A 17278-nucleotide genomic window follows, 5' to 3' on the forward strand; every position below is an offset into this window, starting at 1 on the left:
TGTTCCCAAATCAGGTGAAGTGGCCCGCACTCTCCATAAAGTTGAACACCCCCCCCCCTCCTGCTCCAAGATACCTTTGTGTCACTTTTAAATATCATTAGCATATTTTTGAGAATTGGAAAGATTGTAAGCCGCACTGGGGTAAGTAGAACCCAATATGATGAATTATAACCCCACTTAGCTTCTGGGAGCATAACTTCTGGCTGAATTTTTCTTTGATATAAACTCTTACTCCATTTTTCATGGAAAAACGTTTTTGGTGCATTAGCTCGTAGGTGGTTGTAAGATTCAATTTTGGAGAAGTTACGTTTGTGCTCACGTTGTTACCTCTTGTGTATGTGTGTCTGTGCTCTTTTCATTTCAGCTATGCCTGAGAATGTAAATCGGCTTGTCATAGATTTTTTCAGAGTCAAGCTCATCTTTTCTTAGTTTTTAATGTGTCATTACGTGGTACAGGAAGGTAGGGGTATGTACCTAGATTTTTGAACATAAAACGGAACTTGAAGAGGTAATGTCTCAAAAAAATTTCATGAAACAGTTTATTAAATTAGGAGCTGCCAAAATGTAAAGCAGTACTTTTACGAACAAGTGAGATTAATTTTCAGAAAAAATGAAGAATGAGTGCTATTTTCCTCCCTGTCGGGTAAGAGTACGCATCCAAAGATCTCCCGGCAGTTGCAAACGAATGTATTTCCGTAACTAGAGCATTCCTCATGCCACCAAGTCTTACATATTTCACACTGAACTCAATCGTGGGATTACTCACATGTTGACCATTACATGGTCAAACTTGTTCAGAAAATCGATTTTTCGATGGCAAACCATTGGTATGTAAAAATTGAATTCTACGTAATAATTTGGCGGCATCAAGAATGTTATCAATAATGATGGTTTCTTAAGAAACTTCAAAACCCACGTGTTAACTTCGGAAATAGTCACTGTTACTTGCCCTGCTGCCAACAGCAAAAAAATTGCGTGCGTAATCCTACCCGACTGCGTGATCCTTACAGGTTCCAGTTACTCGGGTGTAACGTATATGAATTTCATGATAGGATTTAATCGTAAATTCATAAATGATGAAATATTTGTTAGACATTTTTATTGCGGAATCTAAACGTTTTCCTTTATTTTTCATATTTGGATGAAGTGTGACGCACGATATGTATCTTGTGTGTGTGTGTGTACATCAACATAGATTTTCATCCGCAACTTAACAGTAAATTAATCTCCGCCGGTGAATTTCACGTATTGGTTAACTTCTATCGCACATGTGAATAATTTCCGTAAACGAACAATAAAAAAAATTACCAAATAAAATTGAATATCTTTTTATGTCAACTAGTAATTTTTTGTTCATCTTATATATTCACATTTATGCATTTAATTCTCTCCGTAAGAGAATAAAGTTTGCGGTTTTCACTGCAAGTTTAACGTGCAAGCAGTGAAAACAGCTTCTAGTTCCCTCATTCAGCGTCTCTTGTTTTCTAGGATAGGTGTTTTTCATATTTTCAATATGATCTAATTCAGTTTCAGTTTTCCGCACGTTTTGTTCAATTGCTCCCCCCTCGAAATTTTTTTTGTTCTCATCACCCAAAAACTCACGTCAACCCATAGGATCCTTTACTAAACACATATCTTCTACGGCCCCAAATGAACCATTCCATCGCCCCCCAGGGAGTGATATTGCCCACTTCGGTAAACACTGGTTTAATTATAAATCATTAGTTCACTATCCGTTGTATAAAGAAACGCACATCCATGCTATCATTTGGTTTTCTTTCGGACAATTCGATGACCCTTGTAGCAAGGGCACCTAAGCTGGGATATTCGGTGGGCTGATTTTTCACGGATCCTCCTATAGTGAATTTACAACATTAAAAACGAAAAAATGATAACGGGTCCAAGGCTGGAACCCTGTCAGCCCCACCCTCGTAGGTGGGGGGCAGATGTCTTACGGGCTGTCAAGCCATGGTCTGAAATCAAGAACAGAACCACATCTATTTTTTGGTGATTTTTTTCTCTGATACATCTGCAGATGGAATGTCTGATTCAACTCTCAGACAAGAGGTTGATAATTCACAAAAATCAATGGATTGTTAAAAATTCCTCTTTATCAGTCTGATCGTGATATAATTTTTGGTCCAGATTTTGTTCATTTGTAATGAAGAATGTGGGAACATCACATTGATGCGATTCACTGATTGATTAAAGTCGTTTCTGGTTTTCGTTTGCTTTTCTTCATATTTATCTATTTAAAAAATGAATACATCCAATGAATACTACCAAACCAAGCAAAAATGAGGCCAGTTCCTATTTTGTATACAAGTATACCACATTTATTTACTCATTATTATTATTTTTCAATAAATTACATATATGAAGAATTCGTACAGCTCGACAAAAAAGACTAATAATAATAATAATAATAATCTGCACAAAAAACATGCTTTGCCAGTTAAATAATAGTTTGTCACAGTACAACAAACAACAACAACACGAAAATTACATCAATCGGAATGTCACAGATATTAGAAGCTAAACGACTCCACAACAACATGATCATGCACAAATACGCACAATTTAACTCTACGTCATTCTACGAATTAAACATCATTTCAAATTTCATAAAATTATATGGAGTAAAAAAAATTTCAATTGTTTTTTCGTTTAAGAATATATAGGAATGTCGATAGGGTAATTTTTTTTCTGTCGCGTGTGTGTGTGCGTATCTTGGATCCACATTAACGCTCATTGCAGGGCTTGACAAGTCCAAGAAGAAATTAGGTAGCAGCCAAATTTTATAGGAGAGCCAAGCAAATATATATATATTTTTAGAAAGAACGCAAAAAAAGTTGTTTTTTTAAAGATTTTTTTCGCGACTTGGTGACCTTTTCCAATGTTAGCGGAAACGGTCACTATAACATTTGAAAATTATTAATACAAATCCCGAAAATTTCGCATCGTCCTCAGACCCTAATTTAGTCATCACTAGAGATATGTGAATTTTGGGAAAAAAGTTCCAAATCGAAAATTTTTCATTTATTCACAAAAATAAAAATTTTTACAAAGTTAAAAGTTTTGCATTCATTAAAAAAATCCTTTTGGTAAAAATTTTGAATTCATTAAATCAACTCTTTTTGTAAAAAATTCCTTAACACATTTTTGAAGTTAAAAATTTTGCATTCATTAAAAAAAAAATGTTGATAAAAGCTTTGCGCAAAAGAAAAGCAAACAAACAAAAATTTCATTATCCAAAAAAACATTCATTTGCAAAAATATTTCCGTAAAAACTACGTATCTTTAGCCATCACACACTAGAAAAACATCAATGCCAATTTTTTAGTCGCAGTGGTGACCTGGCGCCTGAGATGTGTCAAGCCCTTGCTGACGGTATACACATTGAATCCATACACATATTTTTTAAGTTATCTTTCCGTTGAGACGTTACGAATTCTACATCTTTTTTTATTTAATTAGTAAACACCGAGTCCCGCTCGATCGATCTTAGAATCTTCACTCTGATTTAAGATCATGCTATAAATGGAGGTTTAAATTCACTCCAGAAATAAATCCTAGAACAGGATTTCCCTAAATAAAGTCAAACTCTGTTAAAACGACATCGAAGATTCCATGAAAAAATTTGTCGTTACAATCGGTACGCGTTTTTCAGACTTTGATGAAAAATATAATAAGATGCTGTTCAGGAAGTTGTTATTTAATTATGATTAGAGAGAGACTCCCTTAAGGGTTAATATTATTAACCCTCAAGGGAGTCTCCTACCTTTTAACATGGTAAAACTTCCTCGTGTAGAAATATTATTATAACTATTATTTATATATATCCATTGATTTATTTCAAATTTTACCGCATAAATATTCAATTGTGTATGCTATACTATGTGTGCAAGTGAAAATTTTTACATATCTCCAATTCTTAAATTTTTTATACCAATTTTCACAAAAAGAATGCATTAAAAACATCTTGCGCGAATGATGAAATTGCTTGAAAACAATGTAATTGAACAAAAAATTGATTCAAAATAAAAGAAACTATTCAGTTCATAAAATGACGAAAAAGGTGTGAGATCTATTCGTAAATACTTGGGTTAATTTTTTTCTTAAATTTTTTAAAATTGAATTTTGAATAAGATTGAGATGAAATCTGAATTGATTGAGATAGAATCTGAATCTTTTTCATCATTTCATGAACACACACTGAACAGTTTTCTTTACTTTGAACTATCTTTTATTCAATTATATTGATTTCAAGCAATTTTATCATTTTTTTGAGAATATGTTAAAAAATTAAATATTGGGGTTTGTGTGTAAAATTTGGTACTTCTTGTATAGAACAGCATACACAATCAAATGTATGTGGTAGAAGGTTGAAATAAATCAATGGACAAATAATATTTTCAGTAATATTTCTAGTATTCAAGTAAGTTTTTTTTTATCATGTGAAAGGGTAGGGGACCCTCAAACTTCTCCCATCATCTAAAAATGATGAGCTCAGTAGTCTGTTTTTAATCATACTCTGATGATTCGAATTGTTTTTTTAGATGAAATTTTTGAAATGGTGTATAGATGCCGTACGCATATATATGTGCTCTCTAGTTTCTATTATTATTTCTCCATTTTCTGAGGCATTTGCTAGCATTGCATGGAGTGGGTGCACGTATATAATAGTGTAATGGTAGAGTGTTTTTCTAAAACCATTAGCGTTTCAGTGATAGTGGGTACTGACCCAGAGATTGAAAACCACTTTTCAGCCAATTGTTGGGTAATTTGCTTGTAGATGCTTCGAATATTGTGTATGTGACCGCATTTTTTAAATATCGTATTGAATTTGCAATGCTTGTGTGAGTCTGAATGTCATCAATTTTTCACAAAAGAAAACTGAAAAAAAGAATATTTTCCGACGTTATAAGCAATGTTCATTATCGCCGAAATGTCGTTGCAGCCGAGTTTGACTGTATTTAGTTCCAAATTTCAATTTTCAAAGTCCGAAATTCTGAAAGTTCTCGTTCGGATTTGTTTTTTTAACGATGCAACTTCAATTGACAGAAATATATTGGTATGTACACATTGTTTTGGCATTACAAATTTTTTCAGTATACTTATAGAATACTTTCTATATTTCGTGCGTTAATGTTCGAAAAAAGAGCAATGATAACGATAATTTACATAAGTTCACGGTACAAGAAAACAAAATCACAGGAATAATTCGAATTGAAACAAAAAAAAGACGATAATTATAGAGTAAAATATACGGAAAAAAAAAGTTCTTTTTTTTTCTTACTGGCTCGATGAAAGATGTATACGTTATGACTTTATAGACACCGGATAATGATGAAAATGACTTGCACGACAACGGCACATACACATACACACTGTCACATGACACGCAAATATACGAGTACACCCGTTTTTCTGACTAAAATTATTGCATCCTGCAAAGAGAAGAGAAAAAAAACCCATTAACAAAAGAAATATTCAAACATCACTCAAAAGCACTGCACATTCGTTTTTTGCTTGTGTCGCACATACAGACATTGAAGAATAAACTGATACTTTTAGGCAGATGATTAGTCGTACAGTGCTGCCAACGTCACAAAAATTAAACGGCTACAATTTCCAAAACTTTTATGAAAAACAACAAGATCTGATTTAAAGAGCCAAAAGCATTTTTGTCACTGACAGTGCTCTTGAAACTCTGGTCCGCGGACCAGAATGGGAATTTCCTGCCTGTACGCGAAACATCTCGCCCAATTCATGTAGATACTACATAATTTTTAAATCATATAACCGTATATCGATGTTGGTTTTTTTTTTTTTCTGTCTTAAGCCGGATTACTCTGCTAGGGTGAAAGCTCTGATTGGTCAAAAAACGCGAATTTTAGGTTCTTAACCAATCAGCGTGAAAACGCTGCACGCGGTACAGAATTTATACTCCTAGGAAAACCCGGCTTTAGCTGTCAGCCGGTGTTAGTGTGTATTATTCCCTCCCCCCCCCCTTTTTTTTCGCTGGTCCGCAAAAATAATTTCTTTCTCTCATTCATTTATCGTTTTGTTCCGCAAATAATTTCTCTTATTGACTTATTTTTCTGGTCCGCTAATTACTATTTCTTTTCGATTTTTTTGCCGGTCCGTAAATTACTTCCACTATATCCATTTTTTCTCCTATTCATTTATTTTTTTCCAGTCTACAAATCACTACTACTACACTTATTTTTTCTCCTGTTTATTTTTGCCGGCCCTCGAATTATTCCTCCTATTTATTTATTTTTTGCAGGTCCGCAAATGCCCCTACAGACATTTATATTTTTTCTCCCTATTTTTATTCATTTTTGGTCCTCAAATCACTTCTATTATTTATGTATTTTTCTCCTTTTTTATTTTTTGCCGGTTCACAAATTATTTCTGCAATTTCAGCCGGTCCGCAAAAATGTTCAATTATTTTCACCGGTCCGCAGTTTTTTAAAATGTTGAAGAACACTGGGTTTCTTACAAATTTTTTTTTTTTTGTAGAAAGTTCGAATGAATCCGATATATGATGCAATACCTAAAACAAAATCGATAAATACTTATTTATCATATTAAATACACGGATCTTACAAGACAAAATTTCAAACGTGTCTACGCAGTAAAATAACTATTGCATCAAGTCAAGCACAACAGATATTTGTATAAATACTTATTATACAGTTGAATCCCGTTATAACGAACTCTAAGAGACCGGAGAAATATCTCTCTCTCTCTCTTTCCGTTATAAAGGAATTCCAGGTTTTTGCATTGTTCACATGCAAACTTATCTGAGGTATTCGAAAAGTTTTCGTTAAAACGAGACTTTTTTTCTCGGTATTCGTTATAGAGAGAAAAGGTCTGTATTCCACAGTATTTGTATAATTTTTTTCGAGTAAAATCCAACAGAACGGCAGAAAAATCACCCTTTCCGAAGTTTCTTCAATTTTTACTCTTTCCTTCCCAATGTATTTCTCTATGCGGATTAATGTATCGATCGAACTAGTCATTATAGAAACAAACTTTTTGATACAATCAATCTATTAATCATCGCATAAATGGATTTACATAATTATATTTCCCTTGTATAATATATTGTTTCGCTTTTTGAATAACATCCATTTCCGGTTGATTATTTGTGTGCAATCTTCGACATTTAGACCGGTTGCGCGTCTGTCTGTCAGCTCCACAAGGATATTAGAAGAAAAAAAGTCAATTATCATCAACACCTGCTCTAATATTTCTCTTACGACTAATTATTATTATCAAAATTATTCGCGTGGAGTTAGTTACTCATTCGTTTCTCCACTCCTCTTTCGACTTCCGCTTGGGTTGAGATAATCGACGAAATAATCACGCGTTATGATAATTTTATGCATTAATTGTAGTAATCCAGGTTTATTCGTATGATGCTTAAATAACAGGTATATAGCGATACAGCGCCGCGAGTGTATAGTCGTACGCACACATATATATTTTAAAGTGAGGGCCACCTCGTCGGTTTGAAAACGTGTCGTGGGCTACATAAGTGATTTGTATATGTGCCACGGGTCGCCTAAGTGATCTGGAGCATTGCCGCGGGCCACTCAAATGAAGACAGAATGTACTGCATCTGGGAAATTGCCGTGAGTTGCTGAAGTAATCTGTAAATGTGTCGTCCCTTAAGTGAGGTGAGAATCTACCGCGGACAATTTAATTGATCTGGAACAGCACCCTTGGTTGCCCAAGTGAATTAGGAAATAGCCGTGGGTTACTTAAGTAATCTAGAAATATATCCACTGAAGTGAGACTGCTCCGCAGGCTACTTGAGTAGCGTGCAACTGAGGTGATCCGGTTATGTGCCGCTTAGTTCATTTCCATAAAATTAGGTTTCACGTCATGACCCCCCTCCCCCCACCACCCACACAAAGGTAGGGCCCATGGCGCTCCAGCCCCGGGGCGATTCAATTTTTTTTTCACGATATAAATTAACTGTAGAGAGTCCGTGAAAAGTCTGATATGGGGGGGGGCACCAAAGAAGTCAGTCTAGGGGCTCTGCTAAAGGATGTGATGGGGGGGGGGGGGGGTCACGGGACACATTAGATGACTCCGAGGAAGGCATCAGGCCATGGATAATAATCCAAGGTAATATTGTATATCGACAGGAACTTTTTAAGTGGCAATGAGGACCACTTATGAGAGAAATAATTTTATTAATTCACAGAGGGTGTTTACTTAATTTCCCCTTGCCGCATTTTACTGTCGAACCGTTGATCCTAGAGTTATACCTACCAACGAGATAAAATTATCCAAATAACGTGTAAAACTCAGATGCGTCATTCATGTTAAAAAAGGTTGTATAGTTATCAAAACAGAAAAAAAATTAACTTTTTATACGGACACCCTGTACCCCCAAAAACCCAATTAGAAAGTTGCTGCGCTGTCTCTTCTGATGCCAAAAGAATAATAATAATAATTCCCACGTTTCTAGGGGGGCAATACTCGCTAAGGTATTCGAATTCAAAAATCGGAGAAAAGTTGGGAAAGCACATAAATGAGGGAAAAGAGCGTTGTCCGTTCCTTTGTGCTGTGTTTCCCCAAATTTCCTTCGATTTTTCAATTCTAATAGCTGTGCGAATATTGCATTTAGAACCGTGGAATTTTTTTTGTCCGCCTCAGGAGAGACAGGGCAACAACTTTCTAATTGAGTTTATGAGGGCGGGGTGTCCGCATAAAAATTTATTTTTTATTTCATTTTAATAACTATACAATCCCTTGCAACATGAATGTCTTATCTGCATTCTGCACGTTATTTGGATACATTTGGAAATATGGCTCTAGTATGAACGATTCGTCAGTACAATGCGGTAAGAGGTTGGGGGAAATTAAGTAATAACCACGTATAATTATCCGAATGATAACCGGCATCATCATCATCACGCGTTCGACACTTTTCTTACGAAACTTTCTAATCTCAAACAAGAAGTAAAAGATAAGTCCGAGAGGATCGTCAATGAAATAAAAAGTCTGAGAAAAACGAATCGACAACAAAGTGAATGGATGAAAGTAAGTCGATCGATCGATCAACTTATCGGGATCGTAATTAGCGAAATAGATGTTGTTGTTGTTGCTGATGTTCCAGAGCTTCGGGCGATTAGTTATTATAGTTAGAACTACCTCTGGTTTTTTCTCTACCCACGGATAATTTTTCTTTATCGTTATTGCAGACTGATCTACTGAGGAAAACATTTTTTTTTTTTTTGCAAGGCTCCATATGGGAGTGTGTAGGCGCTATGTCCTGTGAAGAAAGCAAAAAAGAAGATGAAAAGGGGTGGGGCCGCAGGTGGAGCTCAGAGATTCACACACCACATACGACCCTCTTCCACCATCTTGGATATGATTCGTATTAAGGAAACGCGCTCAAAAGAAAAGAGCGAGCAGATCGCGGGCTTCTCCAATTCATTCATAGGCCAAGAAAAGAAAAAAGAAGCGCCATGACGTCATTCGTCAGGCCTAATTGCCTTCGGATTATGCCACTGTATATACATACATATGCGAGGGTTGTTTTATTATTATTATATTATATATTAATTTTTTTGTTGGTCTTGAGGCCACTCACGGAAGAGACCTTGAGTGCGATTTCTCAGGCTCTCTTTCCCCCCCACCTCCCCATTTCACCATCTTTTTTTTTGTGTTTGTTTCTTAAATATCAAGAAACACTTTTCTTTCCTCTCCTTTACCCCCTCAAAGTTTTCTAGGGTTTTTTTTCAAACTTTTGTGGAATCGCCTCTTAATGTTTTGTGTGTTGGTTAGATCGCTCGCGAGATAGACCAGTAGCGTATATGCTACATATACAGAATACGAGAACGGACGGCGTCAGTTGCCGTATTATGCAGTGGCGGCGACGTCTCCACCAAATGTCGTGATTTGCTTTCTTTTTTTTTTCTTTCTTTGTATGTTTTTCTTTTTAGATTACATCAATTAGTGGTGCTCGAACCCCAAGCGTTTGATGTTCTGAGAAACGTCAAATTAACTTTGATTCCCTCCTTTTTTTTCCCCCCCGTCCGTTCGCTTAAAATCATTTAAAAAAAAAATCAGAGAGGACATTGGAAGATAAGTCGGAATATTGGGAAAGTATGTTTGATATTACAGTAGAACTTCGATAACTCGACACACAAAAGGTATCGTAAACATGTCGACTTGAGCGGATGCCAAGTTAGTGAAGTTTGATTTCAGCCTCACAATTTTTAAATATAAGTATATTTAAATGATAATTTAATGAGTGAATTATAATTTTCAATGCATAAATTATAATTTAGGCACGTATGTGTACTTGTAGCATGCAGTTAAACAATTCTATTTCATCATCTATAAATTTACAAAAAAAAGGTATTAATGAATGAGCAGAGTGCAGTTTTCAAAAATTTGGAAAACTTTCATTTTTTTGTAACTTGAAAATTTAGATTTAGCTTATGATTACACTCAAGCATCATTCGCTCAAAAAATACAGTTACCATTCATAACCCATCATTTTTGTAGTCCCCAGACCGAATTTTCCGGTTCTAAACAATGGGAAGTGACCGTATCCTGAGGTGTAAGAGATAATCTTTGACCAACGAAAAAGTGTTGAGATAGGTCACCGTCACAAACAGTATCATGAAAATTTATTAACTGGCCAAAGCCCTAGCAATTTGGAAAAATTAGCAAAAATTAGCAGTGATAACACAATACAAATCGTAGTCGACTTGAACGTTTTCTGTGACTCCCATCTTCGAGTAGCGAATGCGAGTCGATCATCAGTTTCGCCACAGACAGCAACAGGCCAAAACAATACAATCATCACACTTAACTCATGGTTAGAAAAATTGATGGCAGATGTCAGCACTACACATAACAAGCATTACACAGAAACGAACTTCGCGTGAAGTTCGCAACACGTACACGCACATTCCAACATTTACCAATTCGTTAGAAGTTCCGCATACGAATATGAATGAGATGCATGTATGGTTTAATAGTAGTAGTAGTCGACTTGAGCGGGATTTAGCCGTCTTGTGTCGAGTGCGAGAGGTTTCCGACCATTGAATTTAGTATTGCGCAAAACCACGGGAAAATAATGAATGTTGAGTTACCGAGGTAGTCGAGTTATTCACGTGTGGAGTTATCTAGGTTCTACTACAGTATAAAAAGGGTAAATTTATTAATCTAATATAAACCTTGTGTATTTGATGAAATATCAGTTAATAATTTAATTCTGATTTTTTTCCATGTTGGTATCAAAATTTCCATTGGATACACGATACGTTCAAGATCGTCATAAACTTTTTCAACGAGCAAATAGAAGTGATACTAGCTACTATCAAGGCATTCTAGCTACACATCAAAGTATACTAGCTAAACATCAAGATGAGACACATCACTGATGGATAATATGTCCACATTCCGCTTAAAATTACACTGTAGAACAATAAAATTGAGTGCAACTTGAAAATATACAATTCTCCGGATAATTTCGATCTGCTGAATACGAAAATATCACCATGAAAAAGATTTATTTAATCTTTTCAGTTTTAAACATACCTAAAAGTTTAAGAATCCCTAAAAAAACTTTTCGGTTTTTTGACATATTACCATGTTAACAGTTAAAAAAAAAGCGTTTTACGAGTGTTTATTACATGATGAAAAAAGTAAAATGAAATGACCAATGAAAATGGTGACTGTAAAAAAAAAAACCCAATGAACATGACCCATGAAAATGTAAGGATCACAGAACAACGTTACCAGGTAAAATGGTCAACCTCGACGACTACTGTTGGACAATTGTAAGACAATATGCTCCTTATGTGCGGTACAACGGCAATGCAAAACGAAGTAATGTGTCGAGACGCCGATAAATGAACTATTGTGCACTGTGATACATTTACGTTTCTAAGTTTTTCCGTTTCGTTTCTATGCATCTGTATTGTACAGCGTGTCCTACAATGCACTGACGGTTTTCAAAATGGTATACCAAGAAAACGATGACAGATATTAGTCATTTTTGCGGAATATACGATTCTACGATTGACAGACGGGCTTCGGTCTATTGCTTGATAAAGAAAAGTTCAAATTATTTAATAAATCTAAGATTATGCAGTGGCTACGTGGACACCATTGGGGGAAGCCCTTTTAAGACGCTACCTACTGTGTGTCGTCGTGTGCTTCAGGGTGCCACTGAAATGCATTGAAATAAATTAAGGGTGTCGTGAAGTATCTAAAGTTCTAATCTTTAATTGTCATTCCCAAGGGTGCCACAAATGCGAGAAGTTTAAGAATCCCTGCTTTATAAGATTCATAGAATTTGCTCTATTATTATCGTTACTTTTATTTACGGGATCCTCTCGAGAATTTATTTCCGAATCGAACGAAGGATTATCTATTTCTATGACGGTGTCGTCGTCGTCAATCATTCTTTAGCCTCGAAATTTCATTGACCGACAATCTCTAGATGGCACACAATATTTCCAGCTCGATCGTAAAAAGAATATTAAGATATCGACATCGTTGCTATTTTATTTATGACCGTTTAAAAATCGAACGGAAGACAAAGAAATCCGTGTCGTTTCGAGCTCTGTAATTACGTGGCCTTTTTATTTTCTCCTTGTCACTTTTAATTGCGTATTTCTTTTAAGGAACGTCCTATTCCAACATCTAAATATGAGTAGACAGTTAATGGTGTTCCCAGAGCCACGAAAACAAACGGAAAAAATATTATTTGCAGGGTCCCGCGACAACGGGGCGACAAACTTCATGTGGAAGACCTCGAACAGAAAAAAAAAGCAAAAAGAAAAGAAATGGTCGTAAAGCAGACAAGAACTGGGACACAAAAACATCGCTACGAATTGTTAAAAAAAAAAAAAAAAGGAATCCTGTAAACAGAATGAATGACATTGACAGCGGCTTATAACTAAGAATTATTTCCCTGTTTTCGTCCCATTTCCAGATAAAAATGACGGGAGAATTTCAAATATGAAACTAATTGGATGCATATTCTATTTTTTTTTCTTAAATCATCTTCTGATTCGATCATCGCATCGACGAACATTTTTGCTTCTTCCGATAGTGAATCGAGATATATTGGTACCGGGGAAAAAAATTGCACTTTCAACACAGATTTTACGACCATGTGGTGATGGTGTAGATCAGTGTTTCCCAAAGTGGGCAATATCGTCCCCTGGTGGGCGATGGAATGGTCCAAGGGGGCGAGAGAACCTACTGATTTAACATTGGATCGTATGGGTTTACTTGAGTTGGGGGGCGATGAGAGGAAAAAATTTCTGATGAAGGGGGCGATGGAACAAAAAGTTTGGGAGACTATGGTGTAGATCTTTTTTTTACATTTTACCGTAATTTATAGAAGAGAAGTCGCATTGCCGAAAGAACCAGACGCGGATCCTGAGGGGGGAGAGAGGCGATAAGGGCAATCGCCCTTCCCCAAGAGCCAGAAATACAATGGGAAAATATAATCAATGTTCAGGGAATACAGGAAGAAAATTTACTCTGTACGCCCACAAATTCGCCCTCCCTAACGTGAATCTGAAAAGAAAGGAACCGGGAGGAAAGGTTTGATTATTATAAGATCTGAAAATGGCTGGGAACGCCACTACACACATCGGCCGATAATAATTGGATCTAGATTATATCACCATGCCTGAGAATTACGAAGATTTTCGAACGAGAAACAAAGCGGCGTTTTTGCTAGACATTACGATACTACAAATAACTTATGCAATGTTTGAAATTTTTCATCTAAAAAAAAAAATATTGGGGTGATAGTTTATATACGCATCATGACTAGAGACACGTAAATTTCGAATATATTCGCAAAAAAATTAAATAAAAAAAAGCAAATGAATGAAACGCTTAAGTTAAGAATTTTGCATTCTTTCGTAAAAAATAATAAAAATTCCGCATCTATCCGCAAAAAAATCCTTTTCCAAAACCAAAAAATTTTCATTCTTTCGCAAAAAAGTAATAAACATTTTGCATTCATCCGAAAAAAATTTCGAATCAGAAATTTCGCATTTATCTGCAAAAATATTTTGTAAACCAAAAATTTTGCCTTCAACCACGAAAATATTTCTCAAATCAAAAATTTTGCAATCATTATAAAAACTAACTAAACTAACGACACAATATTTTTACTGTTTATTTACGAGGCTGAGTATTTTGAAATAGTGTACTTGGTTCGGAGTTCTAAAATCCAAGTGCTCAGAAAAATTACAACTTATTTTCGCTTCAATAAGTGTAAATTATGAAGATTTCTCGGAAAAATGGTAAAAATCAAATTTTCGCATTTAATCATTAAAAATGACAAATTTCGCATTTATTATATCTATTTTGTAAATACGAAAAAATTACATATCCCTAATCATGACGTTACATCCATATTTGTTATAAGAATTTTTTTTCCCAGATACCTCGTTAGACAATGTACCTGGTGTGGCCTTTGAGTAATATTTATATTAGTATAAATATCTGCAATATGTGGAACCAAATGGTACTCGTATTTGCCGGAAAAAGATGTGAGTTCGCTAAACGTTTTGAATACGAATGCATCTGGACCTTGATCCATTGGATTTCTTGTTTTGGTGACATGAAATCGCGGCTTCGCTCGCGAAAATCTTTTCTTCCTTAATGGTTTAATTTTGAAAAATCTTTTCTTAGTGAGTCCCTTGGTGAATCCCTTTCTACATTACAAAATAAAACTACTGACCAAACTTCATATTTATAGCTTCAGTTTTGGCTCGGTGATAACGAATCAGCCAGGACATGTTATTTTATATGTATAGATGAATAAGGGGTAAATTTCTCTCCCCCCCCCCCCGTGAGAAAATTCACCTATTAAATCCAGGTGTCAGCTGCGTCAACCAAATTGTCTAACATAGTAAAGGGGTTGGGAAAAACATAACAGAAAAGCAATGCAATTCGGCGGCTATGCCAAAGCTTCCTAGATCGAGACGTAGATGGTGTAGTTAAGACCGTGTTCTCCAACAACCGCTGGTCCATGGACAGATTCTGCTCAGTGGGACATATCGACCCATTGATGTAGCCACTTCATAATTATACATTTATAACTACAACCAAACTCGCTTATAACGGTATCGGAGATTTTTTTTTGAAAATTTGTCGTTATATTCTTAGCTAGTCCCACACTAACGTGTAATGGACTCATCTCAAAAATAATTGATGTAGGGCAACCCTGTGGAAGATTCTATGGAAAATCTGGTCGTAAAAAACTATTTTGCTGTGAAAGTTCTATAGTGTTCTATAATCCTTCATTCCTTTTTTTGTGAGCTTTGTCTCAACTTAGAAACGCGATAGCGAGCTGATGTCCGGTTAAAAAGTCTCACCACAGAGAGTAACGATCCTGCAACGGTGCAATCATAAAGCATAACACTTCATTCATAGTTTGAAAAATCAATGGCAGATGGCAGCACTATACAAGAAATACACAGAAACGAACTTCACGCGAGGTTCACAATACATGCACGCGCATTTTCGAGCATGGCCCAGGTCTTCTTCCACCCCCCAGCTTATATTCCTTCATTGAGACATAGCGGCGGGCCATGACCTGGTTAGGAGGTGTGAACTGTTCAACGACGTCCTCGGACTCCATTCTGAGCAACTACATTTTTCTCTGGTGGAAAAATTTTTCAATCGTAAAAGCCATAGATTTTAGTCAAGTATGTTGAAGGATCAATACAAACATTTATTTCTCTTATACAGTAATATAAAATATTTTGCTTATTAGGTGTTGAGAGAGATGTGAAACAATTTCTCCAAAATTATCCCAGTTTCCACACTGTTTAAGCCACGATTTCAAATACTTTAATGTCAAACGATGCGAACATTTATGGCCCGAGTGAGGGAAAAATATATCTATATATATATATATCCTGAAATTATACGCATGGCCTTGCATCTGTATACGCCTCCGGTTGGTATTATTTATTAGAGTGCGAATTTATTCATATTGCTTCAATTATATCCGGCTTTGGTTCACCTCCGCAATTGGCTCCGTCTGTCATTTATCTTCCCACATTTCCATGTTCGTGGAAAAATGCTAATGAATCGTGATGAGGACGGTGACGAAATAACAAAACATACAGCGGGATCTCGAGATGAAAAAAAAACAAACAAAAGCGTTACTTTTCGAAACCTTAATTTCATCATTAAATATTGTGAAACGCTTCTCAATTCATTTTAATCCGTTTATTTCTAATTTTAAAGAATGACTCGCGTGAATTATGCTGTTTTTGCTCTAGGAATTCTCGGAATGTTCCGGGAAAAAAACGATTTTTACTAATGAAAAAGATTCTAGGTGGAAATATTTTTAATTTAAAAAATCTATATTGAATTTACGATTAGATAAGAATTCAAATAATCAAAACTTCACAACTTATTTTTATCAAACTTCGAATAAAATGATAAATTATTCTGTTCTTATTTAATTCTAAATTAGATAAGGAGATTTTTTTCAGTTTTAAACAAAATAATAGATAAATTTATTGAATTCTTAATAAAATAATACATAAATTTATTCTTATAAATGGAATGCTTAATAAAATAATTAGTAATACTTTATAAAAATGCTAAATATAAAGAAACAGATGAATGTACTCATTCTTTTCAAATTCTAAATAAAATAACAGATAAATTTATTACTTTTTAAATTATATATAAATAAAGTAATAAATTTATTCCTTTTTTTTAATTCTGAATAAAATAATTAATAAATGCATTCACTTTAAATTAAAAAAAACCGATACATTTATTTTAATTTCGTTTTAAATAAAATGATAGATAAATTTATTCCTATTAAATTCTAATTAAAATGAAAGATAGATTAATTTTTTTAAATTCTGAACAAGATAATAGATAATTTTTTGGAAATTCACAAAATAATAAACTCTAATTAAATTCATTGAAGTGTTATTTTTCATGTAAATTGATAACCATATCGTTTCATACCAAAGAGGAATGTCTGATTTCATGAATGTAATCTTCTAATTAACGTAACGCGGAAAGTGCCACATCATGATACGTGAGTTATCGTACAAATTCAAACTTATCCATCTACGTCTCAAGCATATCATACGTGCAAGGAAAGAGAGAAAATCGAACAATATTTCTGATATAATTACTACAGTAATTTTGCATTTAGATATTTTCGCAGCTTCTTTTTTCTATGCATTTAGAAAATTCCTCTCCACTTGTCAATACAAGATTCATTGAA

At 34.8% G+C, this 17278-nt stretch overlaps 1 protein-coding gene across 1 annotated transcript in view; it reads right to left on the reverse strand.

Annotated features, from left to right (window-relative positions):
* Window positions 1–2317: 2317 nt before the first annotated feature.
* LOC149083136 (noggin-2-like) overlaps window positions 2318–17278 on the reverse strand; it is a 29105-nt gene continuing 14144 nt past the window's right edge. The window contains exon 2 of the mRNA XM_089236279.1: window positions 2318–5450. The gene's annotated coding sequence lies outside the window, so the exon portion shown is untranslated. The remainder of the gene's footprint in view (window positions 5451–17278) is intronic.

The sequence above is a fragment of the Pholcus phalangioides genome, unplaced genomic scaffold (assembly GCF_987345545.1).
Source record: "Pholcus phalangioides strain wild (caught in Gottingen) unplaced genomic scaffold, Ppha-v1.0 ptg000009l_1, whole genome shotgun sequence".
NCBI classification, from domain to species: Eukaryota; Metazoa; Arthropoda; class Arachnida; order Araneae; family Pholcidae; genus Pholcus; species Pholcus phalangioides.